Source organism: Sus scrofa, chromosome 7 (assembly GCF_054392235.1).
Source record: "Sus scrofa isolate SSC_HxYL_T2T_F1_AM1 chromosome 7, Sscrofa_HxYL_maternal_Yorkshire_Landrace_v2.0, whole genome shotgun sequence".
Taxonomy (NCBI): domain Eukaryota; kingdom Metazoa; phylum Chordata; class Mammalia; order Artiodactyla; family Suidae; genus Sus; species Sus scrofa.
The window spans coordinates 2,810,016-2,824,048 of NC_139389.1; the positions used below are offsets into that span (position 1 = coordinate 2,810,016).

A 14,033-nucleotide genomic window follows, 5' to 3' on the forward strand; every position below is an offset into this window, starting at 1 on the left:
TCTTGGCTGAAATTCCCCATTGACTGGATGCTCTGGGTCCTTCTCCAGCCCTGGAATTCATTGATTCAGTGACCTGGGCCCTTCCCAACCGAAGGAAAGACTACAAATTTGCCTTTGGAAACTGCCAAACCATCTCCTCTGCAAATACGTCGGCAGTGCTCCCAAGGGAAGGAGGTCTCCAAGAGTGTTTCAACTTCCTTCATCCGATTTACAGCATCACAAAGAGACTCTGTTTTGGAATCCATCCACTGGACAATGTGTTCCCCAAAGCCAGCTTTGGCAGGGGTTGTCTTTCCTGCAGGATTTACATAAAGTATCCCATTAATTGCTCACGGTGATGCAACAACCCTTTGAGGCAGGGAAGAGCATGTCCTACTCTCCCCACTGAGTCCCAGAGATGTAAGCTACCAGCCCAAGAGCTTTCAGCTACTAAATGATAGAGAGAGCTCAGATATGCCTCTGACCCTAAGTAGTGGGCTTTCCACTAAGCTGGCTGCCTTTAGCATCTATAAAATCTCAGCGGTCCCAGAGTTCACCTGTGGTGCAAAGGGTTAAGGATCCAGCTTTGTCACTGCAGAGGTGTGGGCTACTGCTGTGACACAGGTTCCATCCCTGGTGCAGGAATTTCCACATGCCACAAGCATGGCCAATAAAACCCCCCAAGGATGCAAACATATACAAAGAGAAAAAAGAAGAACACTTCCTCAACACAGGCAAGGACTTAAAAAAAGAAAATTTTCTTTTTTTTTAATTTTTTTTTTAACAGCTGCACTCATGGCATATGCACATTCCCAGGCTAGGAGGTGAATTGGAACTACAGCTGCCAGCCTATGCCACAGCCACAGCAATGCCAGATCTGAAATGCATTTGTGACCTACGCCACAGCTTGTGGCAAGCCAGATCCTTAACCCACCGAGTGAGGTCAGGGATCAAACCCACATCTTCATAGACATTATGTCAGCTTCTAACCCGCTGAGCCACAATGGGAACTCCTAGAAAATAAAATTAAAGACCAATGTCATTCATAAACATGAATGCAAAAATCCTGAACAAAATATTAGCAAACTGAATCGAGCAATTTAAAAATTTGTTTAGATTGTGATCAAGTTGGAGTTATTATAGGAATGAAAGGTTAGGTCAACATTAGAACATTTATCAATGTAATTTATACCATTAGGAGAAAAATCATGTTGTAATCTGAATTGATATAGGGAAAGCATTTGACAAAACTCAAGAGAACATTCATGAGACAAAAAGAAAAAAAAAGTGCTCAATTCCTTTACAAACTAGAAAGAGATCCCAATGCAACAGAAATAAAAGCAAAAATAAACCAACGGGACCTAATTAAATTGACAAGCTTTTGCACAACAAAGGAAACCATTTAAAAAAAACGAAAAAGACAACATATGGAATGGGAGGAAATAATTTCAAACAATGCAACTGACAAGGGCTTAATCTCTAAAATATACAAACAACTTACACAACTCAATGGCAAAAAAAACCAACTCAGTTGAAAAATGGGCAAAAGACCTGAATAGACATTTCTCCAAAGAAGATATACAGATGGGCAATGAGCACATGAAAAAATGCTCAACATCACTGATTATTAGAGAAATGCAAATCAAAACTACTATGAGGTACCACCTCACACCTGTCAGAATGGTCATCATGATTAAGTCCACAAATAACAAATGCTGGAGGGGGTGTGGAGAAAAGGGAACTCTCCTACACTGTTGGTGGGAATGTAAATTGGTACAGCCACTATGGAAAACAGTATGGAGGTACCTCAGAAAACTAAATATAGAACTACCATATGACCCAGCAATCCTGCTCTTGGGCATATATCTGGACAAAACTTTCCTTGAAAAAGACACATGTACCCACATGTTGATTGCAGCACTATTCACAGTAGCCAGGACATGGGAACAACCTAAATGTCTATTGACAGATGAATGGATTAAGAAGACGTGGTATATATACACCATGGAATACCACCCAGTTATAAAAAAGAACAAAATGATGCCATTTGCAGCAACATGGGTGGAACTAGAGGCTCTCATCTAAGTGAAGTAAGCCAGAAAGAGAAAGACAAATATCATATACTATCACTTATATCTGGAATCTAATATATAGCACAAATGAACCTTTCCACAGAAAAGAAACTCATGGACTTGGAGAGTAGACTTGTGGTTGCCAAGGGAGAGGAGGAGGAACTGGGATGGACTGGGAGTCTGGGGTTGATAGATGCAAACTATTGCATTTGAAATGGATAAGCAATGACATCCTGCTGTATAGTACAGGGAACTGTATCTAGTCACTTGTGATGGAGCATGATGGAGGATAATGTGAGAAAAATAATATATATATATATGTGGATGTGTGTGTGTGTGTGTGTGTGTGTGTGTGAGACTTGGTCACTTTGCTGTACAGTAGAAAATTGACAGAACACTGTAAAACAAGTATAATAGAAAAAATAAAAATCATTATTTAAAAAAAAACTAGACAGAAAAAAAGAATGCCCTTAATATGATAGAGTCTCTTCAAACTATAAGAGTAAATCTTGTTCTCAGTTGTGAAATATTAACATATGTTCTTTAAAGTCAGGAATAGTAAAAGGTTACACACTATCCCCGTCTCTGCTCAGCACTGGATTGGACTCCTAATCTGTGTACTAAGGCAAGGATAAGGAAAGGCATACAGATTCAAAATAAAAGGAAACCATACTATCATTATTTGCAGATATCATGGTCTCCAGTTATCTATAAACTATTAGAATTAATAAAAGAGTTCTGTAAGTTAGCTAGGCAGAAAATCAATATATGAGTCATTTGCATTTCTACATACCAGCAAGAAATGAAGCTAGGAAATGCAATTTGTAAAAACATCACTTACAATAGCAAGAACAAAATAAGGTACCAAGGAATAAGTCTAACAATAAATATTCAAGACCTTTTTGGAGAAAGTTATAAAACTTTGGTGAGAGATATTGAATAATGATGACAAAACATTTTCAAAGGATAGGAAGATTGAATATCTTTTTTTTCTATAATTGTTTTTATTTTTTCCATTATAGCTGATTTACAGTGTTCTGTCAATTTTCTACTGCACAGCAATGTGAATATCTTAAAGATCTCATTTCTCTCCAAACTGTTGTATAGATGCAATGAAATCCCAATAAAAACTCCAAGAAGATGTTTTGGTGGAACTTTGCAATCTAATTCTTAAAAAGTATAAAGAATAGCCAAAGGTCAAGAATAGCTGAAACAGGTGACTTTGTTTCATCAGAAAAAGAAGTCTTATAAAGCTTCTATAATTAGGATTGTGTGTTACTAATGCAGGAACGAAAAACAGAACAATGGGAAAAAATGAGCTCAGAAATAGGTCCACACTTAAAACATGACACATGACTGACCTGGCATTGCAGACCAGAGGGGTTATCCATATAGATAAAAATGGATCCCTGCCTCACACCATGCGTAAAATCCAATTCCAGATGGATCAGGAACCAAAACAGGAAAAGTAATATTTAAATCTTTTTTTTTTTAATAAAAAAGAAAATATTAATGATCTGTGGATAGGGTTGACTTTTAAATGAATGAAAAAGCACAAATCGTAAAGAAAAAACTAACGAGACAGATTCCTGATAAGGACTTCTGTTCAGTAAAATCACCATTTGAAAAGAGAAAAGACAAGCTTCACTCTGAGAAGGTATTTGTGAAATATAACCCACAAAGAATCACTCTTTAGAAAATGTGAAGGATCCTCATGAATAAGAAAGAAAAAGGACAGGAAATACACAGGAGACGTAAAAAGGAATAGCTGTGAAAAGAAAACACAAATGCCCAATATTTATGAATATATATAATCATGTCAAATCAGAGCTGCAGCTGCCAGCCTACGCCACAGCCACAGCAACTCAGGATCCAAGCCACATCTGCGACCTCCACCACAGCTCACAGCAGCAACGGATCCTTAACCCACTGAGCAAGGCCAGGGATCAAACCCACGTCCTCATGGATGCTAGTTGGATTCGTTTCCACTGCACTACAAAGGGAACTCCCTCAACCTTATTATTAATCATGGAGTCGCAAATTCAGGTTACAATAAAATAGCTTTTGGAAAACAACTCCCCAAAAACCAACATGGGCAAGAGTGTACAACCACAAATATTCTCAACACAGCTGGCGAGAGTGTGGATTGGCTCTACCACATTAGACAGCGATGTGACATTACTACGCCCTAGTTGGCTCGGCATTCCTTCCAAACTCCTTCTGGAGTGCCATCCTGTATTTCAAAGGGCAGAAAACGAGAATTTGCATTTCTAAGACATCCCCTAGCCAGGGTTCTGCACACAACTAAGCTTTGACCCGTCCCATGTGTTCAGTGAGACTTGAACTCTGTTAAGTGGGGAGAGAGGCAGAGCTGAGGGCATTCATCTTGCTGGCAGGGATTATAATGGTGGCTTCCCAGATTTAAAAGTCAGTGTCAGAGCAGAGGCAGCTTGGTTCTGGAGCCAGAAGTTCTAACAGTGGCTTCCTGATTTAGCTGAAGTGGCTTCCTAATTGTACCTAGGCTACTGTGGCTTTGAAGCCAGAAATACACTGGCAGCTTTCCGGTGCAAAACATAGCTTCCTGACCAAGGGGAAAGTGGCAGCTTTTTTGGGGCCCAGTCCTTTAGTGTGGCTTTGGGAATCAGTCCTAGAAGTTCAGCCTAGAGTCTGTTCCTTCAACCCTCCAACACTCCTGTAAATGATCCACAACCTATAATAAGTCCCTCTCCGTTCTAATGACCTAGAGTATTGTGTCCTTTGTGACTGTACCTTGACGGATACACCATGCATTCCTGCAACTCCATTCCCAGACCTGCACCTTAGAGAAGCTCTCAGGTATGTAGATATTATAGATATATCTGAAGATACTTACTGCGGCATTGTTCGTAATAACAAACAATGGAAAAAGCCAACGTCGGTCAGGAGTGGAATGGATAAATAAGCTGTGGTAGAGTCACATGAGAGAACAGGACATAGATGTAAAAATAAACGACCTGTAGCTTCAATGTGGGTAAATTGCAAATAACTCGCAGAAGACTAGGTACAGTATAAATTCATTTATACGAGTTTAAAACTAAGCAGTGCATGACTTGGAGATACATACATATGTGATGAAAGTACAAAGAAAATACGGGAAACGGTCAACACGGCGTTGAGGGAATCGAAAGGCAGGAGGGTTACCAGGAAGGGAAACGCAAGAGGCGCCAGCGCTCTCGGACGAGTGTTGTGGGGTGTGTGGTCCTGCAGGCGTTGGGGTGTGTGCAGCTGGAGGCAACATGAAATGCGCGACATCACCCATGATGTGTTCTTACCAAACATGTTGAATTTGGTTTGGCTTCATGCCCCACCCCCTATGTCAAATTTCCTGGGCCAGGGATCAAACCCACCCCTCAGCAGTGACCCGAGCCACTGCAGTGAAAACACCAGATCCTTGACCATCTGTGCCACAAAGGAACACGCTTCATTTTAATCGAATCAAGCCTTTAGTTCTTTATAATGTCCAGATACAGGAGATGCAGAGGACACAGGAACACGTCGAGCAGCCCTATGAGGCACGCCTCAGACAAACCCAAACCATGGACATTCTTAAGAGAAGTGGACCTTAAACAAAGTGAAAAGACAACCTGCCGAATGTGGGAGAAAGTATTTGCAAAAGATGCAGCAGACGGAATTAATCCCCAAATAAACAAACAGCTCATGCAGCTCAATATTAAAAAAAAAAAAAAAAAAAAAAAAAAAAAAACTCAATCAAAAAGTCAGAAGAAGGTTTAAACAGATGTTTATTTCCAAACAGAAAGAGACTCTCAGACATGGAAAACAAACTTCTGGTTACAGAGGGAAGAGGGAGGTAGGGGAGTTTGGGATTAACGTATACACACTTCCATGTGAAATCTAAAATACAACCCAGATCAGCACATCTATGAAACAAAAACAGACTCACAGACGTAGAGAACAGATGTGTGGCTGCCAAGGGGAAGGGCGCCAGGGAGGGAAGGATTGGAAGTTCAGGGTTAACAGAGGCAAAGGATTACATATAGACGGATAACAACAAGCTTCTACCGTGGAGCACAGGGAGCAGTCTTCAACACCCTGTGATAAACCAGAATAGGAAAGAATATGAAAAAGATTATATATATATGAATATATATGTATATAACTGTCATTTTCCTATACATCAGAAATTAACACAATGTTGTAAACCAACCATACTACAATAAATTTTTTTAAAAGGAGAACTTATGGTTACAAAGGGGAAAGAGGGGGTGGGGGCCAGTAGGATAAAGTAGGAATTTGGGATTAGGAGACACACACGGCTATAAATAAAATAAACAACCAACAAAGGCCTCCTGCGGAGCACAGGGAGCTATACTCGATGTTTTGTAATAACTATGAGGGAAAAGAATCTGAAAAAGAGTATGCACATATTAGATAATGAATATATATAATGTAATATAGTATAGTATAGTATAATATAAATATAACTGAATCACTGTGCTCTACGCCTGAAACTAACACAACATTGTAAATCAACCATACGTAAATTTTTTTTAAAAGGAAGAAATAATGTCTAGCCCTAAAAAAAAAAAAAAAGACAGAGAGAAGTGGTCCAATCATTTCAACCAATCAATAGACTCAGGAGAAGGGGAGGGAAGGAACAATTCTTCTGAACAGCGATGTTCTTGGTTGGAGCCTGTTTTGAACAAACCAAATATGCAGGATATGGGGGGAAAATGAGGAAATTTACATATAGGCTGCGGAAGCATCGTTTAGTTAGCTGTGATGCTGGTATTGTGCTCTGTAAGAGGATGTCATTTTAGAAAGGTGCTGAAGTAACCAGAGGGAGAGATACATGTACTGAGGATGGAAAGAAAGGAAAAAGGAGGAAGGACAGAAGGAAGGAGGGAGAGAGGAAGGAGGAAGGAAGGAGGAAGTAGGAAGGAAGACAAAGAAAAAGAAAGGAAGGAAGGAAGAAAGAAAGAAAGAGAAAGAAAGGAAAGAAGGAAGGAAGGAAGGAAGAGAAAGAAAAGAAAGAGGGAGGGGAAGGAAGTCCGAGTTATCAGTAGATCAATAGTTGGAAAATGACCTTAGCTCCTAACAGACCTATTTTCACATTCCTGTCGACTGGCTCTGACTCTAGTGTTTCAAGCCTTCCTAGGTCATGTGGGACAAGCGACCAGATTCTGAGCTCCTTGGAGAAACTCCTTCTCTTGCCAGCAAACATCGGAGAAGATGGTACTTTGAAGAGACCTATTAAACGATTCAGAAGTAAATTCCTCACAGGCGTTTAGCAATAAAGGGTCTGAATCTCAATTACATGTAAAGGGGGAAAAGCTGAAAAATCTCGTCCTTGAGGTAAATCTTTGCCGCCCAAATGGAGTTTAATCTCTCTTTGGAAGGACTTCAACTCAGAATCAACCATAACATTCAGTGTTTCTGGGTTTAATCGGTCGGGTTGGGTAACTGGACTCTCAGAAATAATATTTTCTTTATAACACAGCGTGAGCGTGTGGTCAGCAGGGGGCTTTCAGAGGGAAAGGACCTGTGTGGGGCCCCTGGAGGGAAATGTCTGGAATCCAACTGCCCTGGGTATGTCTTCTGGGTGAAATCGGACTGCGCTAGTGTCTGCACCACCCTCGTGGTCCCCGGAAACCTGTCTGTCTGGCCCGGGCTTGTGGCCATGCCCTCAGCTTCTCGAAGGATGCTACGAGAATCAGCACCATTATAACCACTGCCGCACCCACCGCAGACAGGTTACATCACAGAGGGGCCTTTTATGAGGCAGCGTCCCTGCCTGATGAGGACACAACAGAGGAGAGGCAGACACAGGCCCAGTGGAGAGAAGCGGACGCTGGGTTCAGTGGCCCACTTCTCCCTTGAGGAGGGCACGTATTTGTACCCGAGAGCGTTCCCAGAGGGCAATGGATTTCCAACCACATGCTGAAGAGGCTCGTCTCAGCGGACAGAGCAGGTAAGGATGGAGAGGAGGCAGTGGCAGGGGTGGAAGGGGGAGTACGCCAACCCCCATCCCAGCGTCAGCTAAAAGCCCCACTTCCACATGCTTTTACCTACGGAGCGGCTGTGTTCTTGAGCAAGAGATTCCATCTGAGCAAGAGTCCTGTACCTGAGCCGCTGTGGAAAACACTGGGGTTTCCTCGGAAAACTAAGGATTGAGTTATTGCATGGGCCAGCAATCCCACTCCTGGGCATATTCCAGACAAAACTCTAACTCAAAACGATACACGCACCTCAGTGGTCCTGGCAGCACCATTCACAGTAGCCAAGACATGGAAACAACCTAAATGTCCATCGACAGAGGAGTGGATACGGAAGATGTGGTGCATAGTGCAATAGCATATTACTCAGCCATAGAAAAAAGAATGAGGGAGGTCCCTTGTGGCATAACAGGTTAAGGATCCAGTGTTGTCACTGCTGTGGTCAGGTCAGTCCTGTGGCACAGATTGGATCCCTGACCCAGGAACTTCTACGTGCAGCAGGCACAGCCAAAGAAAAAAAAAAAAAAAAAAAAAAAAAAGGAAGGAAATCATGTCATTTGCAGCAACACGAATGGATCTAGAGATTCTCATACTAAGTGAAATAAGAAAGAGAAAGACAAATGCCATATTATATTACTTATATGTAGAATTTAAAATATGGCACAGGAGTTCCCATCGTGGTTCAGTGGATACGAATCTGACTAGTATCCATGAGGATGCAGGTTCGATCCCTGGTCTTGCTCAGTGGGTTAAAGATCCGGCATTGCCATGAGCTGTGGTGCAGGTCGCAGATGTGGCTCGGATCCTGCGTTGCTGTGGCCATGGTGTAGGCCGGCAGCTATCGCTCCAATTCAACCCCTAGCCTGGGAGCTTCCATAGGCCCCCGGTGCAGCCCTAAAGCGCACATGTATATGCCCAGATGAACCTATTTAAGAAACAGAAGCAGACTCACGGACAAGGAGAGCAGACTTGAGGTTGCCAAGGGGGCGGGGGAGGGACCGAGAGGGAGGCTGGGGTTGGCAGGTGCAAAGCTGTTGCACACGGAAGGGATAAACCACGATGTCCTACCGGGTGGAAGACTGTGGTTCCTGAAGAAACGAGTCGGGGAGGTGAGGACGCCTTTGGCTGCGTGGAGCACGGGGCCTCTTCGAAGCAGGCCTGAAGCAATGCTTTCTTGTGGATGAAGACATAAACATTAACTGAGGCCCGAGTCTCCTCTGTGCCCTCGGGATCAGGTCTTCCCGCTTGTTCCCCGCCCGCCCCCCGCCGCCTCGCCTTGTCCTTCCAGGTGCCCAGGCTCTGTCCTAACCAGTCGCTCTGACCCCGCATCTCCCCGGATCCCAGCCCGGGTGGCCCCCACTGCCTGCGCCAAGGACCCTGACCCTGTGTCTCTGACCCACAGAGGGTGCTTCTCCAACATGCCGATGGGGTCCCACCCTTGAAGGTTCTGCCGGGTCACGTGGAAAGTGAGCTCATCTTCTTAGGTCTTGTGCGCCAGCATCTTATGTTCAGCCCTGTATTTGATCCACTGTCTGCTGGGGGTGTGGTCCTGCCACCGCGGGAGGTGAGGAGATGAGGCCCTGCCCGTGACTGGAGTTACTGGTCCAGATCACATAGTGAGCAAATGATGAAGCTTGGACTCAGTGCCAAGCCTCTTGACCGTTTTATTGCATCACATGACCTCTGGTCATTCAAGGCCCTTACCTAGCATTCAAGACCTTAAAAAATCTGACTTTGGGAGCTCCCGCTGTGGTGCCGTGGGTTAATGACCTGGCTTGTCTCTGTGGAATTGCCGGTTGGATCCCTGGCCAGGCACAGTGGGTTAAGAATCCGGTGTTGCTGCAGCTGTGGCGTAGGCCACAGCTGTGCTCAGATTCAATCCCTGGCCTGAGGAACTTCCATATGCGGCAGGTATCGCCAAAAAGGAAAAAAAAAAACTGACTTCTGGAACTCCCTTGTGGCTTAGAGGGTTAAGGATCTGGCATTGTCACTGCTGTGGCTCTGGTTACTGCAGAGGCGTGGGTTCGATCCCTGGCCCAGGAACTTCCACATACTGCAGGCCGAAAGAAAAAAGAAAAAAAAGAATGAAATCATGCCACTTGCAGCAACATGGATGGCTCTGGAGAGTCTCATACTAAGTGAAGTAAGTCAGAAAAAAAAAAATCTGACTTCTTAAATGGGTGCATTTTATTGTATAGAGATTACAGGTGACACTTTAATTTAAAAGTTACTGTTATCCTCACAACCCTTGGTTTTGGTTTGGTTTGGTTTGGTTTGGTTTTGGATGGCCTTGGTTCCTCAGTCAGTCACCTGCCTCTTCCCCACCAAGCCTTCCGCACATACGTGCGTCGTAACGATCGGGCCACTCCTCGCCATGCCTTCTCCGCCAACGTGACACCATCGCCACACCTGGCCTTGCGCTGTGACTCCCACTGGGGGCCCTTCCCATTCCCCCCCCACCCACGAGCTGAAAACCTGCCCAGGCTTCAAGCTGCCGCTCAGGGGCGCCTCCGTGGAAAGTTCCCTCACTGTCTGTGCGCCTCTCCTGCCTGTGTCGCTGCCCCGTGAGACTATGACCCTGGTCCACGGTCGCTGCTCTCCTTATATCTGAGTTATTCTCTTTGTCACCTGCTGGACGTAGACTCCCTGAAGGCAGGACCAGGGACTTGCCCATCGCTTCTGATGAAGAACGAGGCAGGAAGCAAAGGCTCAACCAATTCTCCGAGGAAAGGAATAGAATCTCTAGTCCCTGTTTCGTTAGCAAGGAAGCTGGGAGTTTTTTCCTGTAAGATGTCTCTTTATCTTAATTTCTTTTCCATTTTGCTTGCTGCTATTTGACTTCAGGCTGTCGTCACCTCACACCCCAGTAGCTGCAGACAGAGAGAGCGCGGGAAAGGGGAGGGAGGAAGGAAAGGAAGGGACTTATTGGGAGCCCTGCTCAGGCCCGTTGAATCAGACCTTCTGGAGAAGGGGCCAAGGGGCCGTACGTCTTCTAGGTGCCGCCAGGGTTGAGAACCACTGCCTGGCTGGTCCCTCTTCGTCGGTTTTACCTCTGACCTTTAATACGACAAACAAATCTTTCTAAAGCAAAACTTTCAGTGCACACTTCATTCTTAAATCCCTTAGCCAGAGGCTCTGGATGACGTAGCAGCTAATGTGCAAAAAGACGAGTCCGGGGAGGAGGGAGAGCAGGAGGGAGCCCCGTGGCTTGCACGACCAGCCCCGTCTGGAGGACCTAGCAGCCGCTTCTCCCCACGGGCACATCTTCCCCTGGAAGATGTGAGTTTGTGTGTCTGTGGGTCGTGTGTGGGAGTCTGTGCATGGGAGTCTGTGTATGACTGCAGGCCCCGCCGGCCCCACGCACACCTGAGCTCCTCTCACCTGCGCGTCTTCTCTCCCCTCCCCCTCCAAGGCCCTTCCCACGTGTCGCCTTCTCCATGCAGGCCCCCAGCCTCTGCACCTGCCTGTTCCAAATCCCGTGCTTGGAGCAGGCCCGCTGGTTCAGCACAAAATCCCACACAATGAACTCATCACCACCACGGGTCCAGGGACCAGACTCCCTGACAAGGCCACACGCTCCGTAGGGGGCACAGACCACTGCGGAGTCTCCACCTGTCCCTGTCCCCAGCCTTTGAAGCCCACCCTCTCCTCTTGCAGATAAGGAAAGATTAAGGCAAAGCGACTTGGGGGTCCCGCCCCGTCGGTGGTGGAGCCCAGGCAGGAATGGCCTTAGTCTGCGGAGCCCTGGGCACCGGTTGTCTGCGGCTGAGGCGCGCAGGCTGCTCCCCGGATCTCTCCCCAGATCCACCCCCCACGCCTCCCCTCTGACTTTGCCTCAGGAGCTGCGTCTGCCTTGGTGACAGTTGCTCCCCTGGTATCTTTGGTGATGGAGCCCAGCGGACGGCACAGCAGCTCGGTGCTCGGGGGGTTCAAACCCTGGGGCTATTTTCTGAGAACTCCCCTGGAAGATGTGAGTTTGTGTGTGGGGGGGTCATGTGTGGGAGTCTGTGTATGAGTCTGTAGGTGTGTGAGTCTGTGGGTGTGAGTCTCTGTGAGTCTGTGTCTGTGTGTGTGTGAGTCTGTGTGTGTGTTTGTCTCCCCTTAGGGCGGCTGTCACTTAACTATGAAAATAAATAAATAGCCGTCGGTGGGAGCAGACCCTGCTGCCACTGACTTGGGGAGATTCAGACCAGGAGCAGGGGACGGCCAGAGGATCAGAATTCTGCAGTCACGGCTCTGTCGCTCCCGGCCACTGGCAGACGTGGAAGTCCCTTCCATCCCTGTGGGCTGGCGACGTGACAGAAATTCCACCCAGCTTCGTCCTGGGCCAGGCCGTGAGCAGCATCTCCAGAGAAGGCAGAAGCGGGGACAGTGACCCCGCAGAGAAGGGGGCGGGAAGGGTGGCTGCCATCCCCATTCCCAGCAGTCGGTGGCTTGATTAGAGGCCCCGGCAGCCGCGGGCAGGGAGGGCCACCCTCTCGGGCACAGCCGAACCGCACTTGTGACCAGGACAGCTGCTGACCGTGGGTCCTCTCGTGTCCTGTGTCCCGTCACACGGGGAGCCTCCACGCCACGGCAGAGAGGCTTTCTGGCCTCGATGTATACTCATTCCCGCCGGGACAACGCGGCTCGGCCCGCGGGGAGCCAGAGAACCGAGCACTTGAAGCAGCCCTGGGTGTGCCGCCGGGTGAGGAGCAGCCACGGCCGTGGAACCAGGGCCGCGGGTCTGCCCTGTCGGAGCCTTACCGCTTACCAAGGACGTGACCTTGGGCCACTCGCCGAGGCAGAAGGGGTTCGTTTGCCCCTGGAACTGGGCCTGATGCGTCTCTGGCGTCAGATCCTCAGGGCTAAGGTCCCACATCAGGCAGAGGCAGAGCGGCCTGTACCGCCTCCCGGAGCTGGTGCTTCTCTGCTGCCCAGGCACCTCCATCCCCAGCCCTGCTTTAGTGGGAACAATGGGAGCGGGATCCTTGCACTAAAAGGTCAGAGTCAAGCTGGCCCCCAAGAGGTGGTCTGCAGGGTCACCTCCAGAGGCCGGGGAAGGACTGCTGTGTCCCTTTAACAGAACCGACCAGTCAGATTCCACCACATGGGCGATTAAAGGCAACCCGCCTATCTGGGTTATTTGAGCTTTCGCAACTGAGGAGGTATTTGCATACTGCTTGATTAAAACTTGAGTGCAGATTCTGAAACCTCTGACCATCAGATTCAGGTCTTTTGGCTGCGCTTCCTGGGCGCACATTCCAAGCCAGGCTTCATGCTTCTGACCCTCAGAGAGCCCGGGCAGCTGTGGGCAGCACCTCACAGACTCGAACCCCGAAGGCTGGAGGGCTAGGTCGTCTGGTTGCAGAGGGAAGGTAGTGGGGCCAGGACTCAAACCCCAGTCTGACTCCACAGTCCCCGTCCCAACCCCCACCACACTGCCTCTCTGGGAATATGGATGTGTGTCACCAGTGTGTCACCAAGGCCTTTCTGAAATCAAGTTAAACAGAGCAAGGGGTGTAAGAAGCTACAAACATCAGAGTGCCTGGGTTCAAGTCCCAGTGCAGCCTTTACAGTGCTCTTGAGGGGAAGTGAACTCCTACAAACTTGTCATCTGTCCAATTTCCTGGCCTTGCTCGGTGGGTTAAGGATTTGGCATTGCTGCAAGCTGTGGTGTAGTTCGCAGGCAAGGCTCAGATCTGGCATTGCTATGACTGTGGTGTCAGCCGGGCCACTGCAGCTCTGATTCAACCCCCGCCTGAGAACCTCCCTATGCTGCAGGTGCAGTCATAAGAAGTAAATAAATACATAAATCTAAACAATAAAAATAAAGGCACAGGCACAGGAATGTTTAAAATAAATAAATATATAGGAGTTCCCGTCGTGGCACAGTGGTTAACGAATCCGACTAGGAACCATGAGGTTGCGGGTTTGGTCCCTGGCCTTGCTCAGTGGGTTAAGGACCCGGCATTGCCGTGAGCTGTGGTGAAGGTCGCAGATGCGGCTC

The 14,033-nt window shown here is 47.2% G+C and overlaps 1 protein-coding gene across 1 annotated transcript in view; it reads left to right on the top strand.

The window, feature by feature from the left end:
- Positions 1-7,557: 7,557 nt before the first annotated feature.
- CDYL (chromodomain Y like) overlaps positions 7,558-14,033 on the top strand; it is a 181,120-nt gene continuing 174,644 nt past the window's right edge. The window contains exon 1 of the mRNA XM_084967244.1: positions 7,558-8,019. The gene's annotated coding sequence lies outside the window, so the exon portion shown is untranslated. The remainder of the gene's footprint in view (positions 8,020-14,033) is intronic.